This window comes from Macaca fascicularis, chromosome 20 (genome assembly GCF_037993035.2).
Source record: "Macaca fascicularis isolate 582-1 chromosome 20, T2T-MFA8v1.1".
Lineage (NCBI taxonomy): Eukaryota > Metazoa > Chordata > Mammalia > Primates > Cercopithecidae > Macaca > Macaca fascicularis.
The window spans coordinates 46,472,258-46,486,978 of NC_088394.1; the positions used below are offsets into that span (position 1 = coordinate 46,472,258).

The 14,721-nt window shown below is 40.9% G+C and overlaps 1 long non-coding RNA gene across 1 annotated transcript; it reads left to right on the forward strand.

The window, feature by feature from the left end:
* Positions 1-6,765: 6,765 nt before the first annotated feature.
* LOC123570632 (uncharacterized) lies at positions 6,766-12,014 on the forward strand. The gene is made up of 3 exons (XR_006694912.2): positions 6,766-6,889; positions 8,451-8,559; positions 11,852-12,014. It is a non-coding gene; the product is annotated as an uncharacterized lncRNA (long non-coding RNA).
* Positions 12,015-14,721: the final 2,707 nt, after the last annotated feature.

The window sequence follows — 14,721 nt, forward strand, 5'->3', positions numbered from 1 at the left end:
AAAGATCCTATGCTCAGGTGTGACTGGAGGCATCATAGCTGCAGCCTCTGGGAGACCCTGTAGTGTTGTCCAGCTCTGCTGTGGGGTGGGAACCCATCAACAGTGACCAGTCAGGCTGCTGGGAGGGTGGTTGAAGTCATATTTCTTTAGTCTTATTATTGACTATTTATTAAAAATATTTTCCAAGCTTTATTGAGGTATACTTGGCAAGTTAAAATTGTGTATATTTGCAGTGTACAATGTGATATTTTTGAAATATATGTACATTATGAAATAATTACCAGCATCAAGCTAATTAACATGACCATCACCTTACATAGTTGTGTGTGTGTGTGTGTGTGTGTGTGTGTTGGGAATATTTAAGATCTACTCTCTTAGTAAATTTAAAGTACACAATATGATTTTAACTATAGTCACCATACTGTCCCTTAGATATTCACAACTTATTCATTCTTCATAGCTGAAATTTTGATCCCTTTGACCATTTCCCACAGTCCTAGCACTGACAACCACTATTCTATTCAATCTTCTATGAGTTCAGCTTTTTAAGATTCCACATATATGTGAGATCATGCAGTATTTGTCTTTCTGTGGTTGGCTTTTTCACTTAACATTATGTCTTCCAGGTTCACCTATGTTGTCACAAGTGACTAGATTTCCTTTTACTCTGAGACTGGATAGTATTCCATTGTATGTGTGCAACACACACACACACACACACACACACACACACACACACACACACAATCTTTATCTATTCATCCATTGATGTAATCTTAGGTTGGTTCCATATGTTGGCTATCATGAATATTGCTGCAGTGAACTTGAGAGTCTATTTGAGACACTGATTTCACATCTTCCAGATATATACCTGGAAGTGGATTGCTGGATCATATAGTTGTTCTAGTTTTAACATTTTGGGGAACATCCATAATGTTTTCTATAATGGCTGTACCAGTTTACATTCCCAACAACAGTGTATGAGGGTTCACTTTTCTCTACATTCTTTCAAATACTTACCTTTTGTCTTTTTGATTATGGCAATTCTAATAGGTGTGAGGTGATCTCATTGTGGTTTTGATTTACATTTCCCTCATTAGTGATACTGAGCATTGTTTTTCATATACCTGTTGGTCACTTGTGTGTCTTCTTTTGAGAAATGTCTACTTAGGTCATTTGTCTTTTTAAAAATTGGTTTGTTTCCTTGCTGTTGAGTTGCTTGAGCTCCTTATATATTTTTGAAATTAATCCATTATCAGACATATTGTTTGCAAATATTTTCTCCCATCCCATAGATTGTCTCTTAACTCCTATTCCATAGGTTGTTTCCTTTGCTATGCAGAAGCTTTGTAGTTTGATATAATGCCATTTTTCTATTTTTGCTTTTGTTGCCTGTGCTTTTGTGGCCATATCCAAAAAATCATTGCCTAGATCAATGTCAAGAAGCTTTTTCACTGTGTTTTCTTCTAGTATTTCTATTGTTTCAGGCTTTGTGTTTAAGTCTTTACTCCATCTTGAGTTGATTTCTGTATATGATATGAGATAAAGGTCCAAATTCATTGTTCTGCCTTTGAATATCTAATTTTCCCAACATCATTTATTGAAGAGATTGTCCTTCCCCCTTTTGTGTTCTTGGCACCTTAGTCAAAGATCATTTGACTGTAAATGTGTGGACCTATTCTGGGGCTCTCTATTCTACTGGTCTACATGTCTGTTTTTATGCCAGTATCAGGCTGTTTGATTACTATAGCTTTGTCCTATATTTTGAAATCAAGTAGTGTGATGCGTCGAGCTTTGTTCTTCTTGCTCAAGATTGCTTTGTCTGTTTAGGATCTATTGTGGTTCCATATGAATTTTAGAATTGTTTTTTCTATTACTGTAAAAAATAGCATTGGGAATTTTGATAGGGATTGCATTGAGTCTACAGTTTAATTTGGGTAGGGCTATGGTTTGAATGTGTTCCCCCAGAAACATGTGTTGTAAACTTAATCCCCAATGTGACAGTGTCAGGAGATGGGGCCTGATGGGAGGTGTTTAGGTCATGAGGTCTCCACCCTCCTGAGTGAATTAATACCTATTGGAAAAATATTTGAGGCTGTGAACTAGATCTTTTGTTCTCTTTCATCCCCTCTTTGACTTTACACCATGGATGACACAGCAAGAAGGCCCTCACCAGATGACAGCCCCTCAATCTTGAATTTCCTAGACTCCAGAGCTGTGAGAAATAAATTTCTTTTCTTTATAAATAACCCAGTCTCTGGTGTCCTGTTATTACATGCACAAAGCAGACTAAGACAGGCAGTATGGATTTTTTAACAATATTAATTCTTCAAATCCAGGAACCTGAGATACCTTTCCATTTATTTGTGTCTTCTTCTATTTTGTTCATCAGTGTGTTACAGTTCTCAATGTACAGATCTTTCACTTCCTTGGTTAAATTCATGCCTGAATTTTTTTGATGCTGTTGTACATGGGATTGTATTCTTAATTTATTTTTCAGATATTTTATTGTTATTGTAGAGAAATCTCACTGATTAAAATTTTTTTAAGAGATGAGGTCTTGCTGTGTTGCCCAGGCTGGCCTCAAACTCCTAGGTTCAAGTCATCCCATTGCCTCAGCCTCTCAAGTAGCTGGGACTGCAAGTGAACACCATCATGCTTGGAATCCACTGATTTTTGTTTGCTGATTTTGTATCCTGCAACTTCACTGAATTCTTTTATTAGTTCTAACAGTTTTGTGGTGGAGTCTTTAGGGTTTTCTATATTTAAGATGTTGTTTGCTGGGTGTGATGGCTCACACCTGTAATACCAGCACCTTGGGAAGCTGAGGCAGGTAGTCAGATCATTTGAGCTCAGGAGTTCACCAGCCTGGGCAACGTGGCAAAACGCCATCTCTACAAAAAAATTAGCCAGGTGTGGTGATGTACCTCTGTAGTCACAGCTACTTGTGAGGCTGAGGTGGGAGGATGGCTTGAACCTGGGAGGCAGATCATGCCATGGCACTCTGGCTTGGGTGACAGAGCCAGACCTTGTTTCAAAAAAAAAAAAAAGAGAGAGAGAAAAAGATGTTGTCATCTTCAAACAGTGACTTCTTCCTTTCTGATTGAGATGGCTTTTATTTCTTTTTATTGCCTAATTGTTCTGGATAGAACTTCCAGTACTATATTAAATAGAAACAGTAATAGTGGGCATCCTTGTCTTGTTTCTGATATTAGAGGAAAAGCTTTCAACTTTTCATCATTGAGTACTATGTTACTTGTGGGCTTGTCATACATGGTCTTAATTATGTTGAGGTACATTCCTTCTATATGTATTTGTTGAGCATTTTTCATCATAAAAGGATGCTGAATTTTGTAAATTGTTTTTTAGGCCATCTATTGAGATGATCATGTGATTCTTATTCATTTTGCTAATGTGGTGTATCACATTTATTGATTTGCATGTTAAACTATTCTTACATCCTAGGGATACATCTCACTGGATTATGGTGTATAATCCTGTGCTCTTGGTGTATAATTCATGTGCTGTTGAATTCTGTTTGCTAGTATTTTGTTGAAAAATTTTTATCTTCATTAGGGTTAATGACCTATAATTTTCTTTTCTGTATTGACCTTATCTGACTTTGGTGTCAGGGTGATGCTGGCCTTGCAAAATTAGTTTGGAAGTGTTCCTTCCCTTCAGTATTTTGGAAGAGTTTCAGAAGGATTAGCATTAAATCTTTAAAAAATATTTAGTGAAATTCACCAGTAAAGCCATCAAGTCCTAGGCTTTTTTTTTGGTTGGGAAGTTTTTGATTATTGATTCAATGTCATTAGTCATTACTGATCTATACAGGTTTTCTATTTCTTCATAATTCAGTCTTGGAAGTTTGTATGTGTATAGGAATTTATCCATTTCTTCCAGGTTGCTAATTTGTTGGTGTATAATTTTTATAGCAGTCTCTTATAATCCTTTGCATATCTGTGGTATCAATCATAATGTCTCCTTTTTTGTTTATAATTTTATTTATTTTAAATTATCTCTATTTTCTTATTCTAGCTAAAGATTTGTCAATTTTTTTTTCAAAAAACTAAGCATTCGTTCCATCAGTCTTTTTTACTATTTATTTAGAATTTCATTATTTTTTGCTCTGATTTTTATTATTTCATTTTTTCTGCTAACTGCTTTTGCTGCATCTCTTAAGTTTTGGAATGCGATGTTTCTGTTTTCATTTGTCTCTCTCTCTCTTGTTTTTTTTTTTTTTTTTTTTTGACAGGGTCTCACTCTGTCACCCAGGCTGGAGTGCAAGGGCACAATCTCAGCTCACTGCAGTCTCAAACTCCTGGCTCAAGGGATCCTCCCACCTCAGTAGCTTGGAGGACAGGCACACATCACCACGTCCAACTAATTTTTTAAATTTTTTTAGAGACAGGGTCTCACTATGTAGCCCAGGCTGGTCTCAAGCTCCTGGACTCAAGTGAGCCTCTTGCCTCAGCCTCCCAATGTGCTGGGATTACAGGTGTGAGCCATATGCCTGGCCTCAAGATATATTTTATTTCCATTTTGGTTTCTCTTTTTATCCATTGGTTGTTCAAAAGTGTGTTGTTTAATTTCCACATACTTGTGAATTTTTCAATTTTCCTCTTGTTATTGACTTCTAGTTTCATAGCATCGTGGTTAGAGAATATATTGGACATAATTTTGATTTTGTTAGGGTTGTTAAGACTTGTTTTGTGGTCTAACATATGATCTATCCTGGATAATGTTCTGTGTGTGCTAGAAAAGAATGTATGTTTTGTGACTGTTGAATGGAATGTTCTGTATATGTTAGTTAGGTCCACTTGGTCTATAGTATTGTTCAATCCTGCTTTTCCTTATTGATTTTCTGTCAGATAATCTATCCATTGTTGGAAGTGGGGTATTGAAGACCCCTACTATTATTGCATTGCTGTCTATTTCTCCCTTCATTTCTGTTAATATTTGCTTTATTTAGGTGCTCCAGTGTTGAGTGCATATATAGTCATAATTGTTATATACTTTGGATGCATTGACCTCATTATCATTCTATAATGACCTTCTTTGTCTCTCATGACAGTTTTTGATCTAAAGTCCATTTTGTGTGAAATAAGAGTAGCCACCCCTACTCTCTTGTGGTTACCATTTGTTTGGAATATCTTTTTTCATCCTTTCACTTTCAGCCTATGTGTGAAGTCATAGCCAACTCACTTAAAGTGAGTCTCTTGTAGGCAGTATATAGCTGAATATTATTTTTAAAATCCATTAAACCATTCTATGTTTTTTGATTGGACAACTTAATCCATTAACATCTAAAGTAATTATTGATAGGTAAAGGCTTATTATTGCCATTTTGTTAATTATTTTCTGTTTTGTAGTTTATTTCTTTCTTTTTTCTCTTTCTGTCTTTTTTTGTGATTTAGGGATTTTTATAGTGGTGTGCTTGATTCCTTTCTTTCTTTTTTGTGTATCTACTATGCATTTTTCTTTTTGGTTATCATGAAACTTACATAAAACATCTTATGTTATAACATCCTAATTTAAGCTGTTAACAATTTAACTTCTACAACATTCAAAAACCCTGTACTTTAACTTCTTCTCTCCCCACATTTTATGTTGTTAATGTCACAATTTATGTCTTTTGTATATTGTGTATGCATTAACAAATTATTGTAGTGGTAGTTATTTTTAATACTTTGTCATTTTATTTTTATACTAGAATTAAAAGTGATTTACACATTACTGTTAAATATTTAGAGTATTCTGAATTTGATTATGTTCTTATTTATATAGTGAGTTTTATATTTTCCACATATTTTCTTGTTGTTAGTTAGTGTCCTTTAATTTCAACTTGAAGAACTCCCATTAGTACTTCTTGTAAGCCAGGTCTGGTTGATGAACACCCATAGCTTTTGCTTGTCTAGGAGTCTTTTTCTCTCCTTATTTTTAGAGAACAGCTCTGCTGGGTATAGTATTTTTGGTTGCTAGTTTTTTTTTTCTTTCAGCACTTTGAATATATTATCAAACTCTCTCATGGCCTGTAAGGTTTCTGTTGAAAAATCTACTCATCATCTTATCAATGTTCCTTTGTATGTGATGAGTCACTTTTCTCTTGCTTCTTTCAAAACTCTCTTTGTCTTTGACTTTTGAGGATTTAAATTTACCATGTCTGGGTGAAGGTCTCTTAATATTTAATCTGTTTGTAGTTCTGTGAGTTTTATGACTCTGAATATTCATTTCTTTCTTCAGATTTGGAAAATTTTCTGTAAGTATATCTTTAAATAAGCTTTCTATTCTTTTCTCTTTCTCTGCTCTTTCAGGGGTCCTGTAATGTGAATATTAGTTTGCTTGATCTCCCATTAGTCCTGTACACTTTCTTTACTGCTTTCCAGTCTCTTTTCTTTCTATTCCTCTGACTAATTTCAAATGACTTGTCTTTGAGCTTGCTGATTTTTTTTCTTCTGTGTGGTTAAGGCTGTTTAAGTCTTTTATGAAATCTTTCAGTTCAGTCATGTGTTCTTCAGTTCCATAATTTCTTTTTGATTCTTTATTATGGTTTATATCTCTTTGTTTAGCTTCTAACTTTGTTTGCATATTATTTTCCTTATATCATTTAATGGTCTGTCTGAGTTCTTTTGTAGCTCTTTAAGAAAATTATTTTGAACTCTTTGCCAGGCAGTTCATAGATCTCCATTTCTTTAGGGTTAGTTACTGGTGCTTTTTTTAGATTCCTTTAGTGGTATCTTACTTTCCTAATTATTTATGTTCCTTGTAGCCTTGCATTGGCATCTGCAGATTTGAAGAAGTAGGCCCCTCTTCTAGTCTTCGTGGACTGGCTTTGGCAAGAAAAGTCCTTCACCAGTCAGCCATTCAGAAACTCTGGGAAGCCTATCTGGTAAGGTCCATGGGCAGGTTTGCTGCTAGAGTTTGAGGACCAGGTATGGTCCGTGGTCCCTCGTTCCTGGGCTGGCAGGTGGGGCTGGTGCCTGGGTCTGTGGGGCAGGCCTGGCGCCAAGGTCCACAGAGCCAACCTGGCACTGTGTCAGACCTTGAGCTGGAGTCCACTGGCACCAGCTGGCTGCTGGGATGGGCTGGGTTCTGTATCTGCAGGGGCTGGCCTGGCACCAAGGTCCCCTGGGATGGACTGTAGCACTTGGGTTCAGAGGGGTGGGCTGGATCCTGGGTCTGTAGGTGTGAGTACATAGGGGCAGGCCTGGAGGCTGGGTCCACAAGGGCTTGCCTGGTGCCTGGGCCAATAGGGCTAGCTTGGTGCTGGGGCAGGCCTGGAGTCTGAAGCTACAGGGCCTGGCCTGGACTGTGTCCATAGGACTGGCCTAGTGTGATGGTAGACTTGGAGGCTGGGTCTGCAAGGGACAACCTAGCACTGGGGTGGGCCTGGAGCCTGGTGCTAGGGCCTGCCTGGAGCCTGCGGCCATGGGAGGGGGTCACAGGGGCCGGCCTGGTGTCATGGTTCACTGGGGCAGACCAGGTATTGGGGTCTATAGTGAAGTCAGGTCTGTGCTGTGCTGCCCAGATTTAGGGGAGGGGTGAAGTTGTCCTTTCTACCTTTCTCAGTGTTTTTTCTTACGTTTTGTGCTCCATCCAGGTAGTGTAATGTTTCAACCTGGATTTCTTAGCTTTTGTGAAGATATTTTTGTGCATGGATGGTTGTTCAAATGGATGTTTCCGGAAGAGAATGTGTGCTGAAATCCTAGTCTCCCTTCATGCTGACATCACTCTCCAAACTTAGTTTGATTTAGAAAAATACAACAATGACTTTAAGAAAACACACATACCTAAGATGATGGAGTAAAATTCATGCCTACTATACATGATTTTAGTTTTAAGCATTTCTATCTTCAAACTGCAGTTTAGCCAACAACAAAATAATTCTTTTTCGTGAGCATGGAGAAACTGATGATGGAAAGAAGTCAGTGAAGGATAAAATTGGTTTGTGAATTATCTGCAAAGTGGAATAATCAAGAGTTGTTTAAAATTACTGCTAGCTCTCCCCATCATCAAAATTTGTAAACAACAACAACATTAACAATAGTGTTAAAAACATTAGCCAGGTGCTGAGGATCTACTGTGTTAGAAACTGAGTGCAAGAATCTCCAATTACATTATTTAGCTGAATTGCCTGAAAGCCCCATAAGGCAGTAACTTACTATCCCCGCTTTATAAATAGGAGAAACTGAGGTTAAATAACTTTTTTGAAAGCACAGAGCCAGATCTTACTCTGCTTACATGGAGTATTATACAGCTGCAACAGCATAATCTCTCAAGTCAACCTGCACAGAAAAGAATGCATCATAGGCAAGATACAGGGTGATGTCAAATGGCAAGGGATAGAGGTGAAATGGACTTTGGGAGAGTCTGGACATAGAGAGTTGGGATCACCAGGCCTTGGAGTCTGTTTCTGTCTGCACATCAGCTGCATCTTTCTTTCCTTTCAGACATACCTCACTTGCCTGTGGTCCAGTTTGGATAGTCCCAGCACAGCTTTACAGGACTAGGCCCCAATTCCAACTTGCAAGGAGGAAGGATCTGATTGGCTCAGCTTGGGTAAAGTGTCTGCCCTTGGTCCGGGTGGCTGTTTCCAGGGAGGGTGGAGTAGGGAACTATAAATAAGGCTGTAGGGGAGGGGGATGGAGGTCAAGCCCCTAGTGGAAGGTGTGTTCTCTGAGCAGACACCTCCCTGCTGTGTAGGGCAACCTGAGGCTCTGAAAAGTAATTTGTCTAAGATCATCCAGCTCGTGATGGACCCAGAATGGAACCACTTGCTGACGTTTTGAGTCAGGCAGACCTGGGTCTCAACTTTGGCCGTACTGTGTAACCTTGGGCAAGTCCTTGAGCCCCCAAAACCTTAGTTTTCTCGATTCTAAAATCTAGAAAATATAAACTGCCACATAGGATTGTTGTGTAGCGTAGATAATGTCCACTCAGCTCCCCACACATAATAGACTCTAGTGTTAGCATCAAGCTAGGTTATGGGATGGCAGCTTGCTGGGCTTTTCTTTCCCACAATAGCGATACTGACCATAATTTCAAAATAAGAGAGAACGAGTAAGTGTTCATTCCTTTTGCCTTGTACTTCTTGCATCTTGAGTCTATTATTAACCTCCGTGTGACCCGCCAGCAGCTATTTGAATGCCACAGGGCCTCAATTTTCCCATCTATAATATGGGCACAGTCATTCCCCACTCCCAATCATCTCCAGTGGCAGGGGTGAAGTTCTGGTGGGCCCAGGGATATAAAAGAAGACACTTCAAGGGAAACAATAGTTCATTGCAACAGTTAAGAAAGAAAAAAAAGCCTGCATAGGGTTGAAAACTGGTTGGCTCTTTCTGTCATAGAGGTCCAGTATTGCCAGACATTCTGATTTTCTTTTTTTTTTTTGAGACAGAGTCTCTGTCTGTCGCCCAGGCTGGAGTGCAGTGGCATAATCTTGACTCACTGCAACCTCCATCGCCTAGGTTCAAGCAATTCTCCTGCCTCAGCCTCCCGAGTAGCTGGGATTACAGGCATGCACCACTATCCCCAGCTAATTTATATATATATATTTTTAGTAGAGATAGGATTTCACCATGTTGGCCAAGTGGGTCTCAAACTCTTGACTTTAAGTGTCACCCGCTCCAGCCTCCCATAGTGCTGGGATTACAGGTGTGAGCCATCGTGCTTGGCTACATTCCGATTTTTGAAAAGAAATTAGAAAGTATTTTATTTCTTTAAGAAATATTCAAGTATCTGATATTTTTTTCAATCTTTTAAAGTGTTTGAATATTCAAATTGGCATTTAAATTAAAAATCATCATGGGGGGCAAATAAGACATTCCCTGGGGCTACCATTTGAGACAACTCTTCAAAAGGAGGCAGGGAAGTTTGGGGTCTTGCTTTGAAAACTGTTCCCCACTCAAGCTCTGGTCCAAGCCTCAGACCAGGCTACAGAATTCCTGACCTCCACTGTCCCCTCCACCGGAAGCCTCCTCCCTGCCTGGTGCCAGGGATGACTTCAGCTGGAAGACAAAGGGGCCTTCATGTTCAAAGGCCAGCAAGACGGTTCATCCTCTATCCTCCACAAACAAACAGGACGGCTTTGATCTGGGTGGGGGTGGACGCAGCAGCTCCAATTAGGAGATCAGCCCGTGTCTGGGCTAAAGAATGTTTGCAATAAAATAAAAGATCTAAGTGGCTGTAATGAAGGGTAATAGAAAAATGGTGTCACTCGGGATTCTCTCTGAGTTGCTCCATTTGAAGTGGATTAACTGACTGGTACAGGAATGGGGACTAGGGGCCAGTCCCCAGAGCCTTTCCAAGCCTTCATCCTCACCCCTGCTCTGGGATTGAGTGGGCACTACTGGGCACACTCAGGAAGGCAGCTAGGAGAGACAGCATGACCCTGTTTTCTTTTTTTTCTTTTTCTTTCTTTCCCTTCCTTCCTTCCTTCCTTCCTTCCTTCCTTCCTTCCTTCCTTCCTTCCTTCCTTCTTTTCTTTCTTTCTTTCTTTCTTTCTTTCTTTCTTTCTTTCTTTCTTTCTTTCTTTCTTTCTTTCTTTGCTTCTTTCTTTCTTTCTTTTTCTTTCTTTCTTTCTTTCCTTTCTTTCTTTCCTTCTTTCTTTCTTTCTCTTTCTTTCTTTATTTTTTTCTTTCTTTTTTCTTTTCTTTCTCTCTTTCACTGTCTCTTTTTCTTTCTTTCTCTCTTTCTCTTCTTTCTTTTTTTTCTTTTCTTTCTTTCTTCTTCTTTCTTTTCTTTCCCTTCCTTCCTTCCTTCTTTTTTTTAATAAGACAGGGTCTCTCTCTCTTACCCAGACTTGCATGTAGTGGTGCGATCACTGCTCACTGTCACCTCAACTTCCCAGGCTCAAGCGATCCTCCCATGTCAGCCTCTCAAGTAGCTGGGACCAGGCATGCGCCATCATGCCCAACTGATTTTTAGTTTTTTTGGTAGAGATGGGGTCCTGCTATTTCGCCTAGGCTGGTCTTGCATTCCTGGGCTCAAGCGATCCACCCACTTTGCTTCTGGAGGTGTTGGGATTACAGGCATGAGCCACCGTGCCTGGCCAGACCCTCTTTTCTGAAGCATGAACCTCCTCACCTTTGCAGACATAGCCACTTCCACCCTCCTTCACTTGACACATTTAAATCAAGGTGGTCCCCAGTGACTGTCCTTTGGGGAAAGGTGTTCCTGCTGTTCCTGGCTTTTATTCTCATCTTGCTGTGAGGTTGCTTCCCTCTTGGAGCCTACCGCATGGAGTTTAGTCTTGCATTACAGCAGGGCTTGGGCTATTTTTCTGCTAGAAACTCTTTTTCTTTGAGGGCAGGAACCCTTGTGGATTGAGAATGGAGCAGTTCTTCTTCAGCTTTTACATCCACTGTACTCAGTGTGGAGGAAACTTGCAGGGAAGACTTTGAGTTAAAGTCAATGGTTTGATATGCAAACTTACAAAAAAGGAGGCACAGAAGTGGTATCTCCAACATGCCAACTGCTTTATGTTCATCATCAGGACTGACACATATGGTTGCTCAGATTGTGCACTGCACAGTCACCAGGGATGCCTTCTATAGCCTAGGGAATGATTCCTTTCATCATTCCATGTATCTTCATGATAATGCTGCGAGGCAGTCATTTGGCTCTCAAATAAGGAAACTGAGGCTCTGAGGGGCTGAATGATATCCCCCAAAAAAGATGACTGAGCTAGGAATATGGAGCCTTCTGGACCCCCTGAAGCTCTCATGTCACCACATCAGACTGCAACGCTGAGTGTGTATTTAGTGCTGAAATGCATAGCGCATGTGTACACTAACCCCTTATACATCCTGATGAAGTGGTGACAGTCATTATTATCTCCGTGTTACAGATGAGGAAGCGGAGACAGAGTGGGCTGGAAGGAACTTGACCCAGGACGCTGAGCAAGCAGAGCTGTGAATATTCGAGCTCAAGCAGTTGGGCTCCCGAAGCCGGTGACGTTAACCCTAAGCTACCTTGTCATCATTATAATAGTAATACTTCATTTCTGGCTACTCAGTCTGATATGTTTTTCTTTCCTTTAAATTGGTGATTACATTCACTGGAGAAAGCCTGGGGAGACAACATTTATTTTGTTCCAGACCATATTTGTCCCTTCCAAGTGGACAAATAATAAGTCAATTAATTATTGTCCTGCTGAGGGACAAACAAGAAGTCCCTCCAGGACTTACTGGGGTGTAGGGTCTTCCCCTTTCTTGGTGCCCTAATCATCCAGAACCCCTCTCCCCAGGAGCCACCTGCAGAGGGGTCCTCTGTGTTCTAGAGGTAGCCGGAGCTGTCCCTACTCTCTCACCCTCCCTGCGAGAGGGTCATGCTTCCAGGGAAACTGCCTGAGCACACACACACTGTCTGGATTTATCTACCATACATAGAATTGAGGGCAGGCCTTCTTTGACATGGAATTCTTTTATTTGTAATTTTTTGTTTCTAATTATTAGCTCCAGTTAATTTGGTATGACCTAACATCCCTTGCTTCTAAATTACCAGTGAGTAGATATAGTTGGGACATTAGCCTCATTCTTACCTAATCAGTGATGTGAGAAGCAACATTTTAAAGACAATAAGGGACCAGATATGATGGCTCACGCCTGTAATCCCAGCACTTTGGGAGGTTGAGGCAGGAGGATCGCTTGAGCCCAGGAATTTGAGATCAGCCTGGGCAACATGGCAAAACCCTGTCTCTACAAAAAGGTTAAAAATTAGCTGGGCATAGTGACACTCACCTGTGGTCCAAGCTGTTCAGGAAGCTGAGGCAGGAGGATCACTTGAGCCCAAGAATTTGAGGCTGCAGTGAGCTATGATCATGCCACTGCACTCTAGCCTGGGCAACAGAGCGAGACCTTGTTTCAAAAAAAAAAAAAAGAAAGAAAAAAAAGATAATAGAGAGAATCCCAAGGAAGCAACCATCTTCCATCCTCCTAGTGACTGGAAGAGGGAGATGATCCAAGGAAGGGCAGTTCTGGATCTGTGACTCTGATTTAGCTTTTGAAACAGGAGGTCACCACACCTGGGAGGTTGAACCAGTTCTTGTCTGAGCAAGGACAATCAAATCAGGAGGTCTCCCTGGAGGCACCTTTAGAGACACACATGTGTTTTTTCTGGCCACAGACTTTTAAAATCTATCTTGCTTTTGAATTAGGTTAATGAAGTCATACCTCTGCCTCACTGAAGCACCACATGCGTGGCTGTGTTCACATCTGAGTAGACCCAAGGCACATTGATGGGGACCCTTGTCCTTTCCAGCTTTCTGGGGTGGTTGAGCCTCCTTTGTCAAGAAACGTCAGCTGGCGTCCATTGGCCAGGGCTCTCTAGGTCTGGGGGGCACCTGTGTGCTCTCAGGAGCTCCTAGCCAATGACCGACAACAACGCAGTGCTAGGGCTGCCTCCTATCCTGGGGTATAGGAGGTACTGCATGGGGGAATGAGAGACTTCTTTTCTTAGTGTTGTTTTTCAGAGCTCAGGCTCCAGATCAGATAGACCTGAGTTGAAATCCTGGTTTCAGCCTCAACATACTGTGAGAATTTGGGCAATTCATGTGGCCTCTGTGGGCCTCAGTTTTCTCATCTATAGAAGGGGGATAGTGACCCTGTGCAGGGTCAATGTCATGAGTCAACGTGACAATGTATATAAATAACTTAGCAGTCTGACACCCTGTAAGCTCACAGTGGATGCCACCTATGAGCATTGATATTAGAAGTATTATAGATGAATCATGTTATATGTATTCAACTCAACTATACATGTCTGACCAAAGCAGAAAAAAAGAAGCAAAGAAGACACACGCGTGTGTGTGCACACACAATATGGCAGCCATGAAGGTGCACCCCTTAAATCTCCCTTGAGGAAAAACGTTGCCATTCAGCTACAAGAAGTGCAGTTGGCAGACAGCCTTCAACTTCAGCATCTTCAGGATCTGCCTCGACTTTCAAGCTGAGGCCATGGACATCTCAGGAGCTCCTAGCCAGTGACTGAGAACAACGCGAGTGCTACGGCCAAAAGTGATATTCTTTCTTGCCAGCGTGGGGCTCCTCAGATGGGTAGTTGTTGATTTGGAGCCCCTTTTGAAGTTGGCCTAGTCTTCGTCAACTTTGGATTGCAGTCAGAGGCTCCTCCTGCCTGATCCTGCGTCCTCCCTCTTGTATCTTTCTCAGGCATTACCCCCAAGAAACTGCACTCCTAACTCCATCTCAGCATCTGCTTCCCAGTCTGTCTTATCCCACTGACAAAGAGATGAGACAGAGATGGGAATGATAGAGAGAGGAGGAGGAGAGAGAACAATTTACTTATTATTATTTTTGAAGTTCCAATTGTTTAATGGCATGGGCTTAAGAGAGATAACAATTTAAATGGGATGGGCAGAAACAAGTAAGTGCTCCAGAGGGAATGTGATGACAGAGAGGAGCCTCAGTCCCCATTCTCCTGCGAGAATGGCTCCTGCCTGAGTATGGTTCTCATGCGTAATGTCACATGGCCTCTGTATTAGTCAGGGTTCCCCAATAGGATATGTACATATCCTATTGGGGATTTATTATTATAAGGAATTGCCTCATGCAATTACAGAGACTAAGTCCTTATATCTGCAGTCGGCAGGCTGGAGACCCAGGAGAGCTGAAGGTGTAGTTCTAGTCCAAGTCTGAAGACCTGAGAACCAGGATAGTCAATGGTATAAGTTTTAGTCTGAATCCTGCAGGCTAGAGACAC